Source organism: Pungitius pungitius, chromosome 5 (genome assembly GCF_949316345.1).
Source record: "Pungitius pungitius chromosome 5, fPunPun2.1, whole genome shotgun sequence".
Lineage (NCBI taxonomy): Eukaryota > Metazoa > Chordata > Actinopteri > Perciformes > Gasterosteidae > Pungitius > Pungitius pungitius.
In genome coordinates this window covers 8,273,362-8,291,784 of record NC_084904.1, presented here as the reverse complement: position 1 = coordinate 8,291,784, position 18,423 = coordinate 8,273,362, and the positions used below count along the sequence as shown (strand labels likewise).

At 37.9% G+C, this 18,423-nt stretch overlaps 30 non-coding genes across 30 annotated transcripts; all 30 read right to left on the bottom strand.

The window, feature by feature from the left end:
- Window positions 1-164: 164 nt before the first annotated feature.
- Window positions 165-247, bottom strand: trnal-aag (transfer RNA leucine (anticodon AAG)). Its single transcript has one exon. It is a non-coding gene; the product is annotated as a tRNA-Leu (tRNA).
- Window positions 248-702: 455 nt separating this feature from the next.
- trnal-aag (transfer RNA leucine (anticodon AAG)) lies at window positions 703-785 on the bottom strand. Its single transcript has one exon. It is a non-coding gene; the product is annotated as a tRNA-Leu (tRNA).
- A 453-nt stretch (window positions 786-1,238) lies between these two features.
- On the bottom strand, window positions 1,239-1,321 carry trnal-aag (transfer RNA leucine (anticodon AAG)). Its single transcript has one exon. It is a non-coding gene; the product is annotated as a tRNA-Leu (tRNA).
- Window positions 1,322-1,776: 455 nt separating this feature from the next.
- On the bottom strand, window positions 1,777-1,859 carry trnal-aag (transfer RNA leucine (anticodon AAG)). The gene has a single exon. It is a non-coding gene; the product is annotated as a tRNA-Leu (tRNA).
- A 991-nt stretch (window positions 1,860-2,850) lies between these two features.
- Window positions 2,851-2,933, bottom strand: trnal-aag (transfer RNA leucine (anticodon AAG)). Its single transcript has one exon. It is a non-coding gene; the product is annotated as a tRNA-Leu (tRNA).
- Window positions 2,934-3,388: 455 nt separating this feature from the next.
- On the bottom strand, window positions 3,389-3,471 carry trnal-aag (transfer RNA leucine (anticodon AAG)). Its single transcript has one exon. It is a non-coding gene; the product is annotated as a tRNA-Leu (tRNA).
- Window positions 3,472-3,924: 453 nt separating this feature from the next.
- On the bottom strand, window positions 3,925-4,007 carry trnal-aag (transfer RNA leucine (anticodon AAG)). The gene has a single exon. It is a non-coding gene; the product is annotated as a tRNA-Leu (tRNA).
- Window positions 4,008-4,462: 455 nt separating this feature from the next.
- On the bottom strand, window positions 4,463-4,545 carry trnal-aag (transfer RNA leucine (anticodon AAG)). Its single transcript has one exon. It is a non-coding gene; the product is annotated as a tRNA-Leu (tRNA).
- A 989-nt stretch (window positions 4,546-5,534) lies between these two features.
- trnal-aag (transfer RNA leucine (anticodon AAG)) lies at window positions 5,535-5,617 on the bottom strand. Its single transcript has one exon. It is a non-coding gene; the product is annotated as a tRNA-Leu (tRNA).
- A 455-nt stretch (window positions 5,618-6,072) lies between these two features.
- trnal-aag (transfer RNA leucine (anticodon AAG)) lies at window positions 6,073-6,155 on the bottom strand. Its single transcript has one exon. It is a non-coding gene; the product is annotated as a tRNA-Leu (tRNA).
- A 453-nt stretch (window positions 6,156-6,608) lies between these two features.
- On the bottom strand, window positions 6,609-6,691 carry trnal-aag (transfer RNA leucine (anticodon AAG)). The gene has a single exon. It is a non-coding gene; the product is annotated as a tRNA-Leu (tRNA).
- A 455-nt stretch (window positions 6,692-7,146) lies between these two features.
- On the bottom strand, window positions 7,147-7,229 carry trnal-aag (transfer RNA leucine (anticodon AAG)). Its single transcript has one exon. It is a non-coding gene; the product is annotated as a tRNA-Leu (tRNA).
- A 453-nt stretch (window positions 7,230-7,682) lies between these two features.
- On the bottom strand, window positions 7,683-7,765 carry trnal-aag (transfer RNA leucine (anticodon AAG)). The gene has a single exon. It is a non-coding gene; the product is annotated as a tRNA-Leu (tRNA).
- Window positions 7,766-8,223: 458 nt separating this feature from the next.
- On the bottom strand, window positions 8,224-8,306 carry trnal-aag (transfer RNA leucine (anticodon AAG)). Its single transcript has one exon. It is a non-coding gene; the product is annotated as a tRNA-Leu (tRNA).
- A 455-nt stretch (window positions 8,307-8,761) lies between these two features.
- trnal-aag (transfer RNA leucine (anticodon AAG)) lies at window positions 8,762-8,844 on the bottom strand. Its single transcript has one exon. It is a non-coding gene; the product is annotated as a tRNA-Leu (tRNA).
- A 453-nt stretch (window positions 8,845-9,297) lies between these two features.
- Window positions 9,298-9,380, bottom strand: trnal-aag (transfer RNA leucine (anticodon AAG)). The gene has a single exon. It is a non-coding gene; the product is annotated as a tRNA-Leu (tRNA).
- Window positions 9,381-9,838: 458 nt separating this feature from the next.
- Window positions 9,839-9,921, bottom strand: trnal-aag (transfer RNA leucine (anticodon AAG)). The gene has a single exon. It is a non-coding gene; the product is annotated as a tRNA-Leu (tRNA).
- Window positions 9,922-10,379: 458 nt separating this feature from the next.
- trnal-aag (transfer RNA leucine (anticodon AAG)) lies at window positions 10,380-10,462 on the bottom strand. The gene has a single exon. It is a non-coding gene; the product is annotated as a tRNA-Leu (tRNA).
- A 991-nt stretch (window positions 10,463-11,453) lies between these two features.
- On the bottom strand, window positions 11,454-11,536 carry trnal-aag (transfer RNA leucine (anticodon AAG)). The gene has a single exon. It is a non-coding gene; the product is annotated as a tRNA-Leu (tRNA).
- Window positions 11,537-11,994: 458 nt separating this feature from the next.
- On the bottom strand, window positions 11,995-12,077 carry trnal-aag (transfer RNA leucine (anticodon AAG)). The gene has a single exon. It is a non-coding gene; the product is annotated as a tRNA-Leu (tRNA).
- Window positions 12,078-12,532: 455 nt separating this feature from the next.
- trnal-aag (transfer RNA leucine (anticodon AAG)) lies at window positions 12,533-12,615 on the bottom strand. Its single transcript has one exon. It is a non-coding gene; the product is annotated as a tRNA-Leu (tRNA).
- Window positions 12,616-13,073: 458 nt separating this feature from the next.
- trnal-aag (transfer RNA leucine (anticodon AAG)) lies at window positions 13,074-13,156 on the bottom strand. The gene has a single exon. It is a non-coding gene; the product is annotated as a tRNA-Leu (tRNA).
- Window positions 13,157-13,614: 458 nt separating this feature from the next.
- trnal-aag (transfer RNA leucine (anticodon AAG)) lies at window positions 13,615-13,697 on the bottom strand. The gene has a single exon. It is a non-coding gene; the product is annotated as a tRNA-Leu (tRNA).
- Window positions 13,698-14,152: 455 nt separating this feature from the next.
- On the bottom strand, window positions 14,153-14,235 carry trnal-aag (transfer RNA leucine (anticodon AAG)). Its single transcript has one exon. It is a non-coding gene; the product is annotated as a tRNA-Leu (tRNA).
- A 458-nt stretch (window positions 14,236-14,693) lies between these two features.
- On the bottom strand, window positions 14,694-14,776 carry trnal-aag (transfer RNA leucine (anticodon AAG)). Its single transcript has one exon. It is a non-coding gene; the product is annotated as a tRNA-Leu (tRNA).
- A 455-nt stretch (window positions 14,777-15,231) lies between these two features.
- On the bottom strand, window positions 15,232-15,314 carry trnal-aag (transfer RNA leucine (anticodon AAG)). Its single transcript has one exon. It is a non-coding gene; the product is annotated as a tRNA-Leu (tRNA).
- A 455-nt stretch (window positions 15,315-15,769) lies between these two features.
- trnal-aag (transfer RNA leucine (anticodon AAG)) lies at window positions 15,770-15,852 on the bottom strand. Its single transcript has one exon. It is a non-coding gene; the product is annotated as a tRNA-Leu (tRNA).
- A 455-nt stretch (window positions 15,853-16,307) lies between these two features.
- On the bottom strand, window positions 16,308-16,390 carry trnal-aag (transfer RNA leucine (anticodon AAG)). The gene has a single exon. It is a non-coding gene; the product is annotated as a tRNA-Leu (tRNA).
- Window positions 16,391-16,848: 458 nt separating this feature from the next.
- trnal-aag (transfer RNA leucine (anticodon AAG)) lies at window positions 16,849-16,931 on the bottom strand. Its single transcript has one exon. It is a non-coding gene; the product is annotated as a tRNA-Leu (tRNA).
- A 996-nt stretch (window positions 16,932-17,927) lies between these two features.
- On the bottom strand, window positions 17,928-18,010 carry trnal-aag (transfer RNA leucine (anticodon AAG)). Its single transcript has one exon. It is a non-coding gene; the product is annotated as a tRNA-Leu (tRNA).
- Between the last annotated feature and the right edge of the window lie 413 nt (window positions 18,011-18,423).

Sequence of the window (18,423 nt, the reverse complement as noted above, 5' to 3'; positions counted from 1 at the left end):
AAAATTAAGTCAAAAGTGGTTTGTATTTTATGGTATGTCGAGAGCATTTAAATGCATTAATTTCTTTGTGATTACAACTTCTGTAACTTAACATAAAAACCATCTCTGATCTTCGTTTCCAAATACCTTTCAACAAACATATCCAACGAAGAAGCGAGACCATTTGTCAGAAGTGGGATTTGAACCCACGCCTCCAGGGGAGACTGCGACCTTAACGCAGCGCCTTAGACCACTCGGCCATCCTGACTTAAAATCGATGTAAGGCATTGAAATTATAATAAATACCAGGATGTCCTTTATTGACTATGTTGGTGAATTCCTTATCTTTTGTACAACACAGCATGAAATATCAGATGTGATATAGTGCCGTGCTGGAGCGTCATTTCTTGAGGCACTGTGTGTAGCATTGACATAAGTGCATTTTTAAGGTAGATTACTTTGTTACATTATGGCCTGTTTTCAAGGTTTACCTTCCAACCTCATGTTTTGGACTTACAAAACCTAAACACTTCTGGCAGCAATACGTTTCCAAAGTTGAAAAATTAAGTCAAAAGTGGTTTGTATTTTATGGTATGTCGAGAGCATTTAAATGCATTAATTTCTGTGTGATTACAACATCTGTAACTTAACATAAAATCCATCTCTGATCTTCGTTTCCAAATACCTTTCAACAAACATATCCAACGAAGAAGCAAGACCATTTGTCAGAAGTGGGATTTGAACCCACGCCTCCAGGGGAGACTGCGACCTTAACGCAGCGCCTTAGACCACTCGGCCATCCTCACTTGAAAATGATGTAAGGCATTGAAATTATAATAAATACCAGGATGTCCTTTATTGACTGTTGGTGAATTCCTTATCTTTTCTACAACACAGCATGAAATATCAGATGTGATATAGTGCCGTGCTGGAGCGTCATTTCTTGAGGCACTGTGTGTAGCATTGACATAAGTGCATTTTTAAGGTAGATTACTTTGTTACATTATGGCCTTTTTTCCAGGTTTACCTTCCAACGTCATTTTTTGGACTTACAAAACCTAAACACTTCTGGCAGCAATAGGTTTCCAAAGTTGAAAAATTAAGTCAAAAGTGGTTTGTATTTTATGGTATGTCGAGAGCATTTAAATGCATTAATTTCTTTGTGATTACAACTTCTGTAACTTAACATAAAATCCATCTCTGATCTTCGTTTCCAAATACCTTTCAACAAACATATCCAACGAAGAAGCGAGACCATTTGTCAGAAGTGGGATTTGAACCCACGCCTCCAGGGGAGACTGCGACCTTAACGCAGCGCCTTAGACCACTCGGCCATCCTGACTTAAAATCGATGTAAGGCATTGAAATTATAATAAATACCAGGATGTCCTTTATTGACTATGTTGGTGAATTCCTTATCTTTTGTACAACACAGCATGAAATATCAGATGTGATATAGTGCCGTGCTGGAGCGTCATTTCTTGAGGCACTGTGTGTAGCATTGACATAAGTGCATTTTTAAGGTAGATTACTTTGTTACATTATGGCCTTTTTTCCAGGTTTACCTTCCCACGTCATTTTTTGGACTTACAAAACCTAAACACTTCTGGCAGCAATACGTTTCCAAAGTTGAAAAATTAAGTCAAAAGTGGTTTGTATTTTATGGTATGTCGAGAGCATTTAAATGCATTAATTTCTTTGTGATTACAACTTCTGTAACTTAACATAAAATCCATCTCTGATCTTCGTTTCCAAATACCTTTCAACAAACATATCCAACGAAGAAGCGAGACCATTTGTCAGAAGTGGGATTTGAACCCACGCCTCCAGGGGAGACTGCGACCTTAACGCAGCGCCTTAGACCACTCGGCCATCCTGACTTGAAAATGATGTAAGGCATTGAAATTATAATAAATACCAGGATGTCCTTTATTGACTATGTTGTTGAATTCCGCATCTTTTGTACAACACAGCATGAAATATCAGATGTGATATAGTGCCGTGCTGGAGCGTCATTTCTTGAGGCACTGTGTGTAGCATTGACATAAGTGCATTTTTAAGGTAGATTACTTTGTTACATTATGGCCTGTTTTCAAGGTTTACCTTCCAACCTTATGTTTTGGACTTACAAAACCTAAACACTTCTGGCAGCAATACGTTTCCAAAGTTGAAAAATTAAGTCAAAAGTGGTTTGTATTTTATGGTATGTCGAGAGCATTTAAATGCATTAATTTCTTTGTGATTACAACATCTGTAACTTAACATAAAATCCATCTCTGATCTTCGTTTCCAAATACCTTTCAACAAACATATCCAATGAAGAAGCGAGAGCATTTGTCAGAAGTGGGATTTGAACCCACGCCTCTAGGGGAGACTGCGACCTTAACGCAGCGCCTTAGACCACTCGGCCATCCTCACTTGAAAATGATGTAAGGCATTGAAATTATAATAAATACCAGGATGTCCTTTATTGACTGTTGGTGAATTCCTTATCTTTTCTACAACACAGCATGAAATATCAGATGTGATATAGTGCCGTGCTGGAGCGTCATTTCTTGAGGCACTGTGTGTAGCATTGACATAAGTGCATTTTTAAGGTAGATTACTTTGTTACATTATGGCCTTTTTTCCAGGTTTACCTTCCCACGTCATTTTTTGGACTTACAAAACCTAAACACTTCTGGCAGCAATACGTTTCCAAAGTTGAAAAATTAAGTCAAAAGTGGTTTGTATTTTATGGTATGTCGAGAGCATTTAAATGCATTAATTTCTTTGTGATTACAACTTCTGTAACTTAACATAAAAACCATCTCTGATCTTCGTTTCCAAATACCTTTCAACAAACATATCCAACGAAGAAGCGAGACCATTTGTCAGAAGTGGGATTTGAACCCACGCCTCCAGGGGAGACTGCGACCTTAACGCAGCGCCTTAGACCACTCGGCCATCCTGACTTAAAATCGATGTAAGGCATTGAAATTATAATAAATACCAGGATGTCCTTTATTGACTATGTTGGTGAATTCCTTATCTTTTGTACAACACAGCATGAAATATCAGATGTGATATAGTGCCGTGCTGGAGCGTCATTTCTTGAGGCACTGTGTGTAGCATTGACATAAGTGCATTTTTAAGGTAGATTACTTTGTTACATTATGGCCTGTTTTCAAGGTTTACCTTCCAACCTCATGTTTTGGACTTACAAAACCTAAACACTTCTGGCAGCAATACGTTTCCAAAGTTGAAAAATTAAGTCAAAAGTGGTTTGTATTTTATGGTATGTCGAGAGCATTTAAATGCATTAATTTCTGTGTGATTACAACATCTGTAACTTAACATAAAATCCATCTCTGATCTTTGTTTCCAAATACCTTTCAACAAACATATCCAACGAAGAAGCGAGACCATTTGTCAGAAGTGGGATTTGAACCCACGCCTCCAGGGGAGACTGCGACCTTAACGCAGCGCCTTAGACCACTCGGCCATCCTCACTTGAAAATGATGTAAGGCATTGAAATTATAATAAATACCAGGATGTCCTTTATTGACTGTTGGTGAATTCCTTATCTTTTCTACAACACAGCATGAAATATCAGATGTGATATAGTGCCGTGCTGGAGCGTCATTTCTTGAGGCACTGTGTGTAGCATTGACATAAGTGCATTTTTAAGGTAGATTACTTTGTTACATTATGGCCTTTTTTCCAGGTTTACCTTCCAACGTCATTTTTTGGACTTACAAAACCTAAACACTTCTGGCAGCAATAGGTTTCCAAAGTTGAAAAATTAAGTCAAAAGTGGTTTGTATTTTATGGTATGTCGAGAGCATTTAAATGCATTAATTTCTTTGTGATTACAACTTCTGTAACTTAACATAAAATCCATCTCTGATCTTCGTTTCCAAATACCTTTCAACAAACATATCCAACGAAGAAGCGAGACCATTTGTCAGAAGTGGGATTTGAACCCACGCCTCCAGGGGAGACTGCAACCTTAACGCAGCGCCTTAGACCACTCGGCCATCCTGACTTAAAATCGATGTAAGGCATTGAAATTATAATAAATACCAGGATGTCCTTTATTGACTATGTTGGTGAATTCCTTATCTTTTGTACAACACAGCATGAAATATCAGATGTGATATAGTGCCGTGCTGGAGCGTCATTTCTTGAGGCACTGTGTGTAGCATTGACATAAGTGCATTTTTAAGGTAGATTACTTTGTTACATTATGGCCTTTTTTCCAGGTTTACCTTCCCACGTCATTTTTTGGACTTACAAAACCTAAACACTTCTGGCAGCAATACGTTTCCAAAGTTGAAAAATTAAGTCAAAAGTGGTTTGTATTTTATGGTATGTCGAGAGCATTTAAATGCATTAATTTCTTTGTGATTACAACTTCTGTAACTTAACATAAAATCCATCTCTGATCTTCGTTTCCAAATACCTTTCAACAAACATATCCAACGAAGAAGCGAGACCATTTGTCAGAAGTGGGATTTGAACCCACGCCTCCAGGGGAGACTGCGACCTTAACGCAGCGCCTTAGACCACTCGGCCATCCTCACTTGAAAATGATGTAAGGCATTGAAATTATAATAAATACCAGGATGTCCTTTATTGACTGTTGGTGAATTCCTTATCTTTTCTACAACACAGCATGAAATATCAGATGTGATATAGTGCCGTGCTGGAGCGTCATTTCTTGAGGCACTGTGTGTAGCATTGACATAAGTGCATTTTTAAGGTAGATTACTTTGTTACATTATGGCCTTTTTTCCAGGTTTACCTTCCAACGTCATTTTTTGGACTTACAAAACCTAAACACTTCTGGCAGCAATACGTTTCCAAAGTTGAAAAATTAAGTCAAAAGTGGTTTGTATTTTATGGTATGTCGAGAGCATTTAAATGCATTAATTTCTTTGTGATTACAACTTCTGTAACTTAACATAAAATCCATCTCTGATCTTCGTTTCCAAATACCTTTCAACAAACATATCCAATGAAGAAGCGAGAGCATTTGTCAGAAGTGGGATTTGAACCCACGCCTCTAGGGGAGACTGCGACCTTAACGCAGCGCCTTAGACCACTCGGCCATCCTCACTTGAAAATGATGTAAGGCATTGAAATTATAATAAATACCAGGATGTCCTTTATTGACTGTTGGTGAATTCCTTATCTTTTCTACAACACAGCATGAAATATCAGATGTGATATAGTGCCGTGCTGGAGCGTCATTTCTTGAGGCACTGTGTGTAGCATTGACATAAGTGCATTTTTAAGGTAGATTACTTTGTTACATTATGGCCTTTTTTCCAGGTTTACCTTCCCACGTCATTTTTTGGACTTACAAAACCTAAACACTTCTGGCAGCAATACGTTTCCAAAGTTGAAAAATTAAGTCAAAAGTGGTTTGTATTTTATGGTATGTCGAGAGCATTTAAATGCATTAATTTCTTTGTGATTACAACTTCTGTAACTTAACATAAAAACCATCTCTGATCTTCGTTTCCAAATACCTTTCAACAAACATATCCAACGAAGAAGCGAGACCATTTGTCAGAAGTGGGATTTGAACCCACGCCTCCAGGGGAGACTGCGACCTTAACGCAGCGCCTTAGACCACTCGGCCATCCTGACTTAAAATCGATGTAAGGCATTGAAATTATAATAAATACCAGGATGTCCTTTATTGACTATGTTGGTGAATTCCTTATCTTTTGTACAACACAGCATGAAATATCAGATGTGATATAGTGCCGTGCTGGAGCGTCATTTCTTGAGGCACTGTGTGTAGCATTGACATAAGTGCATTTTTAAGGTAGATTACTTTGTTACATTATGGCCTGTTTTCAAGGTTTACCTTCCAACCTCATGTTTTGGACTTACAAAACCTAAACACTTCTGGCAGCAATACGTTTCCAAAGTTGAAAAATTAAGTCAAAAGTGGTTTGTATTTTATGGTATGTCGAGAGCATTTAAATGCATTAATTTCTGTGTTATTACAACATCTGTAACTTAACATAAAATCCATCTCTGATCTTTGTTTCCAAATACCTTTCAACAAACATATCCAACGAAGAAGCGAGACCATTTGTCAGAAGTGGGATTTGAACCCACGCCTCCAGGGGAGACTGCGACCTTAACGCAGCGCCTTAGACCACTCGGCCATCCTCACTTGAAAATGATGTAAGGCATTGAAATTATAATAAATACCAGGATGTCCTTTATTGACTGTTGGTGAATTCCTTATCTTTTCTACAACACAGCATGAAATATCAGATGTGATATAGTGCCGTGCTGGAGCGTCATTTCTTGAGGCACTGTGTGTAGCATTGACATAAGTGCATTTTTAAGGTAGATTACTTTGTTACATTATGGCCTTTTTTCCAGGTTTACCTTCCAACGTCATTTTTTGGACTTACAAAACCTAAACACTTCTGGCAGCAATAGGTTTCCAAAGTTGAAAAATTAAGTCAAAAGTGGTTTGTATTTTATGGTATGTCGAGAGCATTTAAATGCATTAATTTCTTTGTGATTACAACTTCTGTAACTTAACATAAAATCCATCTCTGATCTTCGTTTCCAAATACCTTTCAACAAACATATCCAACGAAGAAGCGAGACCATTTGTCAGAAGTGGGATTTGAACCCACGCCTCCAGGGGAGACTGCAACCTTAACGCAGCGCCTTAGACCACTCGGCCATCCTGACTTAAAATCGATGTAAGGCATTGAAATTATAATAAATACCAGGATGTCCTTTATTGACTATGTTGGTGAATTCCTTATCTTTTGTACAACACAGCATGAAATATCAGATGTGATATAGTGCCGTGCTGGAGCGTCATTTCTTGAGGCACTGTGTGTAGCATTGACATAAGTGCATTTTTAAGGTAGATTACTTTGTTACATTATGGCCTTTTTTCCAGGTTTACCTTCCCACGTCATTTTTTGGACTTACAAAACCTAAACACTTCTGGCAGCAATACGTTTCCAAAGTTGAAAAATTAAGTCAAAAGTGGTTTGTATTTTATGGTATGTCGAGAGCATTTAAATGCATTAATTTCTTTGTGATTACAACTTCTGTAACTTAACATAAAATCCATCTCTGATCTTCGTTTCCAAATACCTTTCAACAAACATATCCAACGAAGAAGCGAGACCATTTGTCAGAAGTGGGATTTGAACCCACGCCTCCAGGGGAGACTGCGACCTTAACGCAGCGCCTTAGACCACTCGGCCATCCTCACTTGAAAATGATGTAAGGCATTGAAATTATAATAAATACCAGGATGTCCTTTATTGACTGTTGGTGAATTCCTTATCTTTTCTACAACACAGCATGAAATATCAGATGTGATATAGTGCCGTGCTGGAGCGTCATTTCTTGAGGCACTGTGTGTAGCATTGACATAAGTGCATTTTTAAGGTAGATTACTTTGTTACATTATGGCCTTTTTTCCAGGTTTACCTTCCAACGTCATTTTTTGGACTTACAAAACCTAAACACTTCTGGCAGCAATAGGTTTCCAAAGTTGAAAAATTAAGTCAAAAGTGGTTTGTATTTTATGGTATGTCGAGAGCATTTAAATGCATTAATTTCTTTGTGATTACAACTTCTGTAACTTAACATAAAATCCATCTCTGATCTTCGTTTCCAAATACCTTTCAACAAACATATCCAACGAAGAAGCGAGACCATTTGTCAGAAGTGGGATTTGAACCCACGCCTCCAGGGGAGACTGCGACCTTAACGCAGCGCCTTAGACCACTCGGCCATCCTGACTTAAAATCGATGTAAGGCATTGAAATTATAATAAATACCAGGATGTCCTTTATTGACTATGTTGGTGAATTCCTTATCTTTTGTACAACACAGCATGAAATATCAGATGTGATATAGTGCCGTGCTGGAGCGTCATTTCTTGAGGCACTGTGTGTAGCATTGACATAAGTGCATTTTTAAGGTAGATTACTTTGTTACATTATGGCCTGTTTTCAAGGTTTACCTTCCAACCTCATGTTTTGGACTTACAAAACCTAAACACTTCTGGCAGCAATACGTTTCCAAAGTTGAAAAATTAAGTCAAAAGTGGTTTGTATTTTATGGTATGTCGAGAGCATTTAAATGCATTAATTTCTTTGTGATTACAACATCTGTAACTTAACATAAAATCCATCTCTGATCTTCGTTTCCAAATACCTTTCAACAAACAACATATCCAACGAAGAAGCGAGACCATTTGTCAGAAGTGGGATTTGAACCCACGCCTCCAGGGGAGACTGCGACCTTAACGCAGCGCCTTAGACCACTCGGCCATCCTGACTTAAAATCGATGTAAGGCATTGAAATTATAATAAATACCAGGATGTCCTTTATTGACTATGTTGGTGAATTCCTTATCTTTTCTACAACACAGCATGAAATATCAGATGTGATATAGTGCCGTGCTGGAGCGTCATTTCTTGAGGCACTGTGTGTAGCATTGACATAAGTGCATTTTTAAGGTAGATTACTTTGTTACATTATGGCCTTTTTTCCAGGTTTACCTTCCAACGTCATTTTTTGGACTTACAAAACCTAAACACTTCTGGCAGCAATAGGTTTCCAAAGTTGAAAAATTAAGTCAAAAGTGGTTTGTATTTTATGGTATGTCGAGAGCATTTAAATGCATTAATTTCTTTGTGATTACAACTTCTGTAACTTAACATAAAATCCATCTCTGATCTTCGTTTCCAAATACCTTTCAACAAACATATCCAACGAAGAAGCGAGACCATTTGTCAGAAGTGGGATTTGAACCCACGCCTCCAGGGGAGACTGCGACCTTAACGCAGCGCCTTAGACCACTCGGCCATCCTCACTTGAAAATGATGTAAGGCATTGAAATTATAATAAATACCAGGATGTCCTTTATTGACTGTTGGTGAATTCCTTATCTTTTCTACAACACAGCATGAAATATCAGATGTGATATAGTGCCGTGCTGGAGCGTCATTTCTTGAGGCACTGTGTGTAGCATTGACATAAGTGCATTTTTAAGGTAGATTACTTTGTTACATTATGGCCTTTTTTCCAGGTTTACCTTCCAACGTCATTTTTTGGACTTACAAAACCTAAACACTTCTGGCAGCAATAGGTTTCCAAAGTTGAAAAATTAAGTCAAAAGTGGTTTGTATTTTATGGTATGTCGAGAGCATTTAAATGCATTAATTTCTTTGTGATTACAACTTCTGTAACTTAACATAAAATCCATCTCTGATCTTCGTTTCCAAATACCTTTCAACAAACATATCCAACGAAGAAGCGAGACCATTTGTCAGAAGTGGGATTTGAACCCACGCCTCCAGGGGAGACTGCGACCTTAACGCAGCGCCTTAGACCACTCGGCCATCCTGACTTAAAATCGATGTAAGGCATTGAAATTATAATAAATACCAGGATGTCCTTTATTGACTATGTTGGTGAATTCCTTATCTTTTGTACAACACAGCATGAAATATCAGATGTGATATAGTGCCGTGCTGGAGCGTCATTTCTTGAGGCACTGTGTGTAGCATTGACATAAGTGCATTTTTAAGGTAGATTACTTTGTTACATTATGGCCTGTTTTCAAGGTTTACCTTCCAACCTCATGTTTTGGACTTACAAAACCTAAACACTTCTGGCAGCAATACGTTTCCAAAGTTGAAAAATTAAGTCAAAAGTGGTTTGTATTTTATGGTATGTCGAGAGCATTTAAATGCATTAATTTCTGTGTGATTACAACATCTGTAACTTAACATAAAATCCATCTCTGATCTTCGTTTCCAAATACCTTTCAACAAACAACATATCCAACGAAGAAGCGAGACCATTTGTCAGAAGTGGGATTTGAACCCACGCCTCCAGGGGAGACTGCGACCTTAACGCAGCGCCTTAGACCACTCGGCCATCCTGACTTAAAAATGATGTAAGGCATTGAAATTATAATAAATACCAGGATGTCCTTTATTGACTATGTTGGTGAATTCCTTATCTTTTGTACAACACAGCATGAAATATCAGATGTGATATAGTGCCGTGCTGGAGCGTCATTTCTTGAGGCACTGTGTGTAGCATTGACATAAGTGCATTTTTAAGGTAGATTACTTTGTTACATTATGGCCTGTTTTCAAGGTTTACCTTCCAACCTCATGTTTTGGACTTACAAAACCTAAACACTTCTGGCAGCAATACGTTTCCAAAGTTGAAAAATTAAGTCAAAAGTGGTTTGTATTTTATGGTATGTCGAGAGCATTTAAATGCATTAATTTCTTTGTGATTACAGCATCTGTAACTTAACATAAAATCCATCTCTGATCTTCGTTTCCAAATACCTTTCAACAAACAACATATCCAACGAAGAAGCGAGACCATTTGTCAGAAGTGGGATTTGAACCCACGCCTCCAGGGGAGACTGCGACCTTAACGCAGCGCCTTAGACCACTCGGCCATCCTGACTTAAAAATGATGTAAGGCATTGAAATTATAATAAATACCAGGATGTCCTTTATTGACTATGTTGGTGAATTCCTTATCTTTTGTACAACACAGCATGAAATATCAGATGTGATATAGTGCCGTGCTGGAGCGTCATTTCTTGAGGCACTGTGTGTAGCATTGACATAAGTGCATTTTTAAGGTAGATTACTTTGTTACATTATGGCCTGTTTTCAAGGTTTACCTTCCAACCTCATGTTTTGGACTTACAAAACCTAAACACTTCTGGCAGCAATACGTTTCCAAAGTTGAAAAATTAAGTCAAAAGTGGTTTGTATTTTATGGTATGTCGAGAGCATTTAAATGCATTAATTTCTTTGTGATTACAACATCTGTAACTTAACATAAAATCCATCTCTGATCTTCGTTTCCAAATTCCTTTCAACAAACATATCCAATGAAGAAGCGAGAGCATTTGTCAGAAGTGGGATTTGAACCCACGCCTCTAGGGGAGACTGCGACCTTAACGCAGCGCCTTAGACCACTCGGCCATCTTCACTTGAAAATGATGTAAGGCATTGAAATTATAATAAATACCAGGATGTCCTTTATTGACTGTTGGTGAATTCCTTATCTTTTCTACAACACAGCATGAAATATCAGATGTGATATAGTGCCGTGCTGGAGCGTCATTTCTTGAGGCACTGTGTGTAGCATTGACATAAGTGCATTTTTAAGGTAGATTACTTTGTTACATTATGGCCTTTTTTCCAGGTTTACCTTCCAACGTCATTTTTTGGACTTACAAAACCTAAACACTTCTGGCAGCAATAGGTTTCCAAAGTTGAAAAATTAAGTCAAAAGTGGTTTGTATTTTATGGTATGTCGAGAGCATTTAAATGCATTAATTTCTTTGTGATTACAACTTCTGTAACTTAACATAAAATCCATCTCTGATCTTCGTTTCCAAATACCTTTCAACAAACATATCCAACGAAGAAGCGAGACCATTTGTCAGAAGTGGGATTTGAACCCACGCCTCCAGGGGAGACTGCGACCTTAACGCAGCGCCTTAGACCACTCGGCCATCCTGACTTAAAATCGATGTAAGGCATTGAAATTATAATAAATACCAGGATGTCCTTTATTGACTATGTTGGTGAATTCCTTATCTTTTGTACAACACAGCATGAAATATCAGATGTGATATAGTGCCGTGCTGGAGCGTCATTTCTTGAGGCACTGTGTGTAGCATTGACATAAGTGCATTTTTAAGGTAGATTACTTTGTTACATTATGGCCTGTTTTCAAGGTTTACCTTCCAACCTCATGTTTTGGACTTACAAAACCTAAACACTTCTGGCAGCAATACGTTTCCAAAGTTGAAAAATTAAGTCAAAAGTGGTTTGTATTTTATGGTATGTCGAGAGCATTTAAATGCATTAATTTCTGTGTGATTACAACATCTGTAACTTAACATAAAATCCATCTCTGATCTTCGATTCCAAATACCTTTCAACAAACAACATATCCAACGAAGAAGCGAGACCATTTGTCAGAAGTGGGATTTGAACCCACGCCTCCAGGGGAGACTGCGACCTTAACGCAGCGCCTTAGACCACTCGGCCATCCTGACTTAAAAATGATGTAAGGCATTGAAATTATAATAAATACCAGGATGTCCTTTATTGACTATGTTGTTGAATTCCGCATCTTTTGTACAACACAGCATGAAATATCAGATGTGATATAGTGCCGTGCTGGAGCGTCATTTCTTGAGGCACTGTGTGTAGCATTGACATAAGTGCATTTTTAAGGTAGATTACTTTGTTACATTATGGCCTGTTTTCAAGGTTTACCTTCCAACGTCATTTTTTGGACTTACAAAACCTAAACACTTCTGGCAGCAATACGTTTCCAAAGTTGAAAAATTAAGTCAAAAGTGGTTTGTATTTTATGGTATGTCGAGAGCATTTAAATGCATTAATTTCTTTGTGATTACAACTTCTGTAACTTAACATAAAATCCATCTCTGATCTTCGTTTCCAAATACCTTTCAACAAACATATCCAACGAAGAAGCGAGACCATTTGTCAGAAGTGGGATTTGAACCCACGCCTCCAGGGGAGACTGCGACCTTAACGCAGCGCCTTAGACCACTCGGCCATCCTGACTTAAAATCGATGTAAGGCATTGAAATTATAATAAATACCAGGATGTCCTTTATTGACTATGTTGGTGAATTCCGCATATTTTGTACAACACAGCATGAAATATCAGATGTGATATAGTGCCGTGCTGGAGCGTCATTTCTTGAGGCACTGTGTGTAGCATTGACATAAGTGCATTTTTAAGGTAGATTACTTTGTTACATTATGGCCTGTTTTCAAGGTTTACCTTCCAACCTCATGTTTTGGACTTACAAAACCTAAACACTTCTGGCAGCAATACGTTTCCAAAGTTGAAAAATTAAGTCAAAAGTGGTTTGTATTTTATGGTATGTCGAGAGCATTTAAATGCATTAATTTCTTTGTGATTACAACATCTGTAACTTAACATAAAATCCATCTCTGATCTTCGTTTCCAAATACCTTTCAACAAACAACATATCCAACGAAGAAGCGAGACCATTTGTCAGAAGTGGGATTTGAACCCACGCCTCCAGGGAAGACTGCGACCTTAACGCAGCGCCTTAGACTACTCGGCCATCCTGACTTGAAAATGATGTAAGGCATTGAAATTATAATAAATACCAGGATGTCCTTTATTGACTATGTTGTTGAATTCCTTATCTTTTGTACAACACAGCATGAAATATCAGATGTGATATAGTGCCGTGCTGGAGCGTCATTTCTTGAGGCACTGTGTGTAGCATTGACATAAGTGCATTTTTAAGGTAGATTACTTTGTTACATTATGGCCTTTTTTCAAGGTTTACCTTCCAACGTCATTTTTTGGACTTACAAAACCTAAACACTTCTGGCAGCAATACGTTTCCAAAGTTGAAAAATTAAGTCAAAAGTGGTTTGTATTTTATGGTATGTCGAGAGCATTTAAATGCATTAATTTCTTTGTGATTACAACATCTGTAACTTAACATAAAATCCATCTCTGATCTTCGTTTCCAAATACCTTTCAACAAACAACATATCCAACGAAGAAGCGAGACCATTTGTCAGAAGTGGGATTTGAACCCACGCCTCCAGGGAAGACTGCGACCTTAACGCAGCGCCTTAGACTACTCGGCCATCCTGACTTGAAAATGATGTAAGGCATTGAAATTATAATAAATACCAGGATGTCCTTTATTGACTATGTTGTTGAATTCCTTATCTTTTGTACAACACAGCATGAAATATCAGATGTGATATAGTGCCGTGCTGGAGCGTCATTTCTTGAGGCACTGTGTGTAGCATTGACATAAGTGCATTTTTAAGGTAGATTACTTTGTTACATTATGGCCTTTTTTCAAGGTTTACCTTCCAACGTCATTTTTTGGACTTACAAAACCTAAACACTTCTGGCAGCAATACGTTTCCAAAGTTGAAAAATTAAGTCAAAAGTGGTTTGTATTTTATGGTATGTCGAGAGCATTTAAATGCATTAATTTCTTTGTGATTACAACTTCTGTAACTTAACATAAAATCCATCTCTGATCTTCGTTTCCAAATACCTTTCAACAAACATATCCAACGAAGAAGCGAGACCATTTGTGAGAAGTGGGATTTGAACCCACGCCTCCAGGGGAGACTGCGACCTTAACGCAGCGCCTTAGACCACTCGGCCATCCTGACTTAAAATCGATGTAAGGCATTGAAATTATAATAAATACCAGGATGTCCTTTATTGACTATGTTGGTGAATTCCTTATCTTTTGTACAACACAGCATGAAATATCAGATGTGATATAGTGCCGTGCTGGAGCGTCATTTCTTGAGGCACTGTGTGTAGCATTGACATAAGTGCATTTTTAAGGTAGATTACTTTGTTACATTATGGCCTTTTTTCAAGGTTTACCTTCCAACGTCATTTTTTGGACTTACAAAACCTAAACACTTCTGGCAGCAATACGTTTCCAAAGTTGAAAAATTAAGTCAAAAGTGGTTTGTATTTTATGGTATGTCGAGAGCATTTAAATGCATTAATTTCTTTGTGATTACAACTTCTGTAACTTAACATAAAATCCATCTCTGATCTTCGTTTCCAAATACCTTTCAACAAACAACATATCCAACGAAGAAGCGAGACCATTTGTCAGAAGTGGGATTTGAACCCACGCCTCCAGGGGAGACTGCGACCTTAACGCAGCGCCTTAGACCACTCGGCCATCCTGACTTAAAAATGATGTAAGGCATTGAAATTATAATAAATACCAGGATGTCCTTTATTGACTATGTTGGTGAATTCCTTATCTTTTGTACAACACAGCATGAAATATCAGATGTGATATAGTGCCGTGCTGGAGCGTCATTTCTTGAGGCACTGTGTGTAGCATTGACATAAGTGCATTTTTAAGGTAGATTACTTTGTTACATTATGGCCTTTTTTCCAGGTTTACCTTCCAACGTCATTTTTTGGACTTACAAAACCTAAACACTTCTGGCAGCAATACGTTTCCAAAGTTGAAAAATTAAGTCAAAAGTGGTTTGTATTTTATGGTATGTCGAGAGCATTTAAATGCATTAATTTCTTTGTGATTACAACTTCTGTAACTTAACATAAAATCCATCTCTGATCTTCGTTTCCAAATACCTTTCAACAAACATATCCAACGAAGAAGCGAGACCATTTGTCAGAAGTGGGATTTGAACCCACGCCTCCAGGGGAGACTGCGACCTTAACGCAGCGCCTTAGACCACTCGGCCATCCTGACTTGAAAATGATGTAAGGCATTGAAATTATAATAAATACCAGGATGTCCTTTATTGACTATGTTGTTGAATTCCGCATCTTTTGTACAACACAGCATGAAATATCAGATGTGATATAGTGCCGTGCTGGAGCGTCATTTCTTGAGGCACTGTGTGTAGCATTGACATAAGTGCATTTTTAAGGTAGATTACTTTGTTACATTATGGCCTGTTTTCAAGGTTTACCTTCCAACCTCATGTTTTGGACATACAAAACCTAAACACTTCTGGCAGCAATACGTTTCCAAAGTTGAAAAATTAAGTCAAAAGTGGTTTGTATTTTATGGTATGTCGAGAGCATTTAAATGCATTAATTTCTTTGTGATTACAACTTCTGTAACTTAACATAAAATCCATCTCTGATCTTCGTTTCCAAATACCTTTCAACAAACATATCCAACGAAGAAGCGAGACCATTTGTCAGAAGTGGGATTTGAACCCACGCCTCCAGGGGAGACTGCGACCTTAACGCAGCGCCTTAGACCACTCGGCCATCCTGACTTAAAAATGATGTAAGGCATTGAAATTATAATAAATACCAGGATGTCCTTTATTGACTATGTTGGTGAATTCCTTATCTTTTGTACAACACAGCATGAAATATCAGATGTGATATAGTGCCGTGCTGGAGCGTCATTTCTTGAGGCACTGTGTGTAGCATTGACATAAGTGCATTTTTAAGGTAGATTACTTTGTTACATTATGGCCTGTTTTCAAGGTTTACCTTCCAACCTCATGTTTTGGACTTACAAAACCTAAACACTTCTGGCAGCAATACGTTTCCAAAGTTGAAAAATTAAGTCAAAAGTGGTTTGTATTTTATGGTATGTCGAGAGCATTTAAATGCATTAATTTCTTTGTGATTACAACATCTGTAACTTAACATAAAATCCATCTCTGATCTTCGTTTCCAAATACCTTTCAACAAACATATCCAACGAAGAAGCGAGACCATTTGTCAGAAGTGGGAATTGAACCCACGCCTCCAGGGGAGACTGCGACCTTAACGCAGCGCCTTAGACCACTCGGCCATCCTGACTTGAAAATGATGTAAGGCATTGAAATTATAATAAATACCAGGATGTCCTTTATTGACTATGTTGTTGAATTCCGCATCTTTTGTACAACACAGCATGAAATATCAGATGTGATATAGTGCCGTGCTGGAGCGTCATTTCTTGAGGCACTGTGTGTAGCATTGACATAAGTGCATTTTTAAGGTAGATTACTTTGTTACATTATGGCCTGTTTTCAAGGTTTACCTTCCAACCTCATGTTTTGGACTTACAAAACCTAAACACTTCTGGCAGCAATACGTTTCCAAAGTTGAAAAATTAAGTCAAAAGTGGTTTGTATTTTATGGTATGTCGAGAGCATTTAAATGCATTAATTTCTTTGTGATTACAACATCTGTAACTTAACATAAAATCCATCTCTGATCTTCGTTTCCAAATACCTTTCAACAAACAACATATCCAACGAAGAAGCGAGACCATTTGTCAGAAGTGGGATTTGAACCCACGCCTCCAGGGGAGACTGCGACCTTAACGCAGCGCCTTAGACCACTCGGCCATCCTGACTTAAAAATGATGTAAGGCATTGAAATTATAATAAATACCAGGATGTCCTTTATTGACTATGTTGTTGAATTCCGCATCTTTTGTACAACACAGCATGAAATATCAGATGTGATATAGTGCCGTGCTGGAGCGTCATTTCTTGAGGCACTGTGTGTAGCATTGACATAAGTGCATTTTTAAGGTAGATTACTTTGTTACATTATGGCCTGTTTTCAAGGTTTACCTTCCAACCTCATGTTTTGGACTTACAAAACCTAAACACTTCTGGCAGCAATACGTTTCCAAAGTTGAAAAATTAAGTCAAAAGTGGTTTGTATTTTATGGTATGTCGAGAGCATTTAAATGCATTAATTTCTTTGTGATTACAACATCTGTAACTTAACATAAAATCCATCTCTGATCTTCGTTTCCAAATACCTTTCAACAAACAACATATCCAACGAAGAAGCGAGACCATTTGTCAGAAGTGGGATTTGAACCCATGCCTCCAGGGAAGACTGCGACCTTAACGCAGCGCCTTAGACTACTCGGCCATCCTGACTTGAAAATGATGTAAGGCATTGAAATTATAATAAATACCAGGATGTCCTTTATTGACTATGTTGTTGAATTCCTTATCTTTTGTACAACACAGCATGAAATATCAGATGTGATATAGTGCCGTGCTGGAGCGTCATTTCTTGAGGCACTGTGTGTAGCATTGACATAAGTGCATTTTTAAGGTAGATTACTTTGTTACATTATGGCCTTTTTTCAAGGTTTACCTTCCAACGTCATTTTTTGGACTTACAAAACCTAAACACTTCTGGCAGCAATACGTTTCCAAAGTTGAAAAATTAAGTCAAAAGTGGTTTGTATTTTATGGTATGTCGAGAGCATTTAAATGCATTAATTTCTTTGTGATTACAACTTCTGTAACTTAACATAAAATCCATCTCTGATCTTCGTTTCCAAATACCTTTCAACAAACATATCCAACGAAGAAGCGAGACCATTTGTGAGAAGTGGGATTTGAACCCACGCCTCCAGGGGAGACTGCGACCTTAACGCAGCGCCTTAGACCACTCGGCCATCCTGACTTAAAATCGATGTAAGGCATTGAAATTATAATAAATACCAGGATGTCCTTTATTGACTATGTTGGTGAATTCCGCATCTTTTGTACAACACAGCATGAAATATCAGATGTGATATAGTGCCGTGCTGGAGCGTCATTTCTTGAGGCACTGTGTGTAGCATTGACATAAGTGCATTTTTAAGGTAGATTACTTTGTTACATTATGGCCTTTTTTCAAGGTTTACCTTCCAACGTCATTTTTTGGACTTACAAAACCTAAACACTTCTGGCAGCAATACGTTTCCAAAGTTGAAAAATTAAGTCAAAAGTGGTTTGTATTTTATGGTATGTCGAGAGCATTTAAATGCATTAATTTCTTTGTGATTACAACTTCTGTAACTTAACATAAAATCCATCTCTGATCTTCGTTTCCAA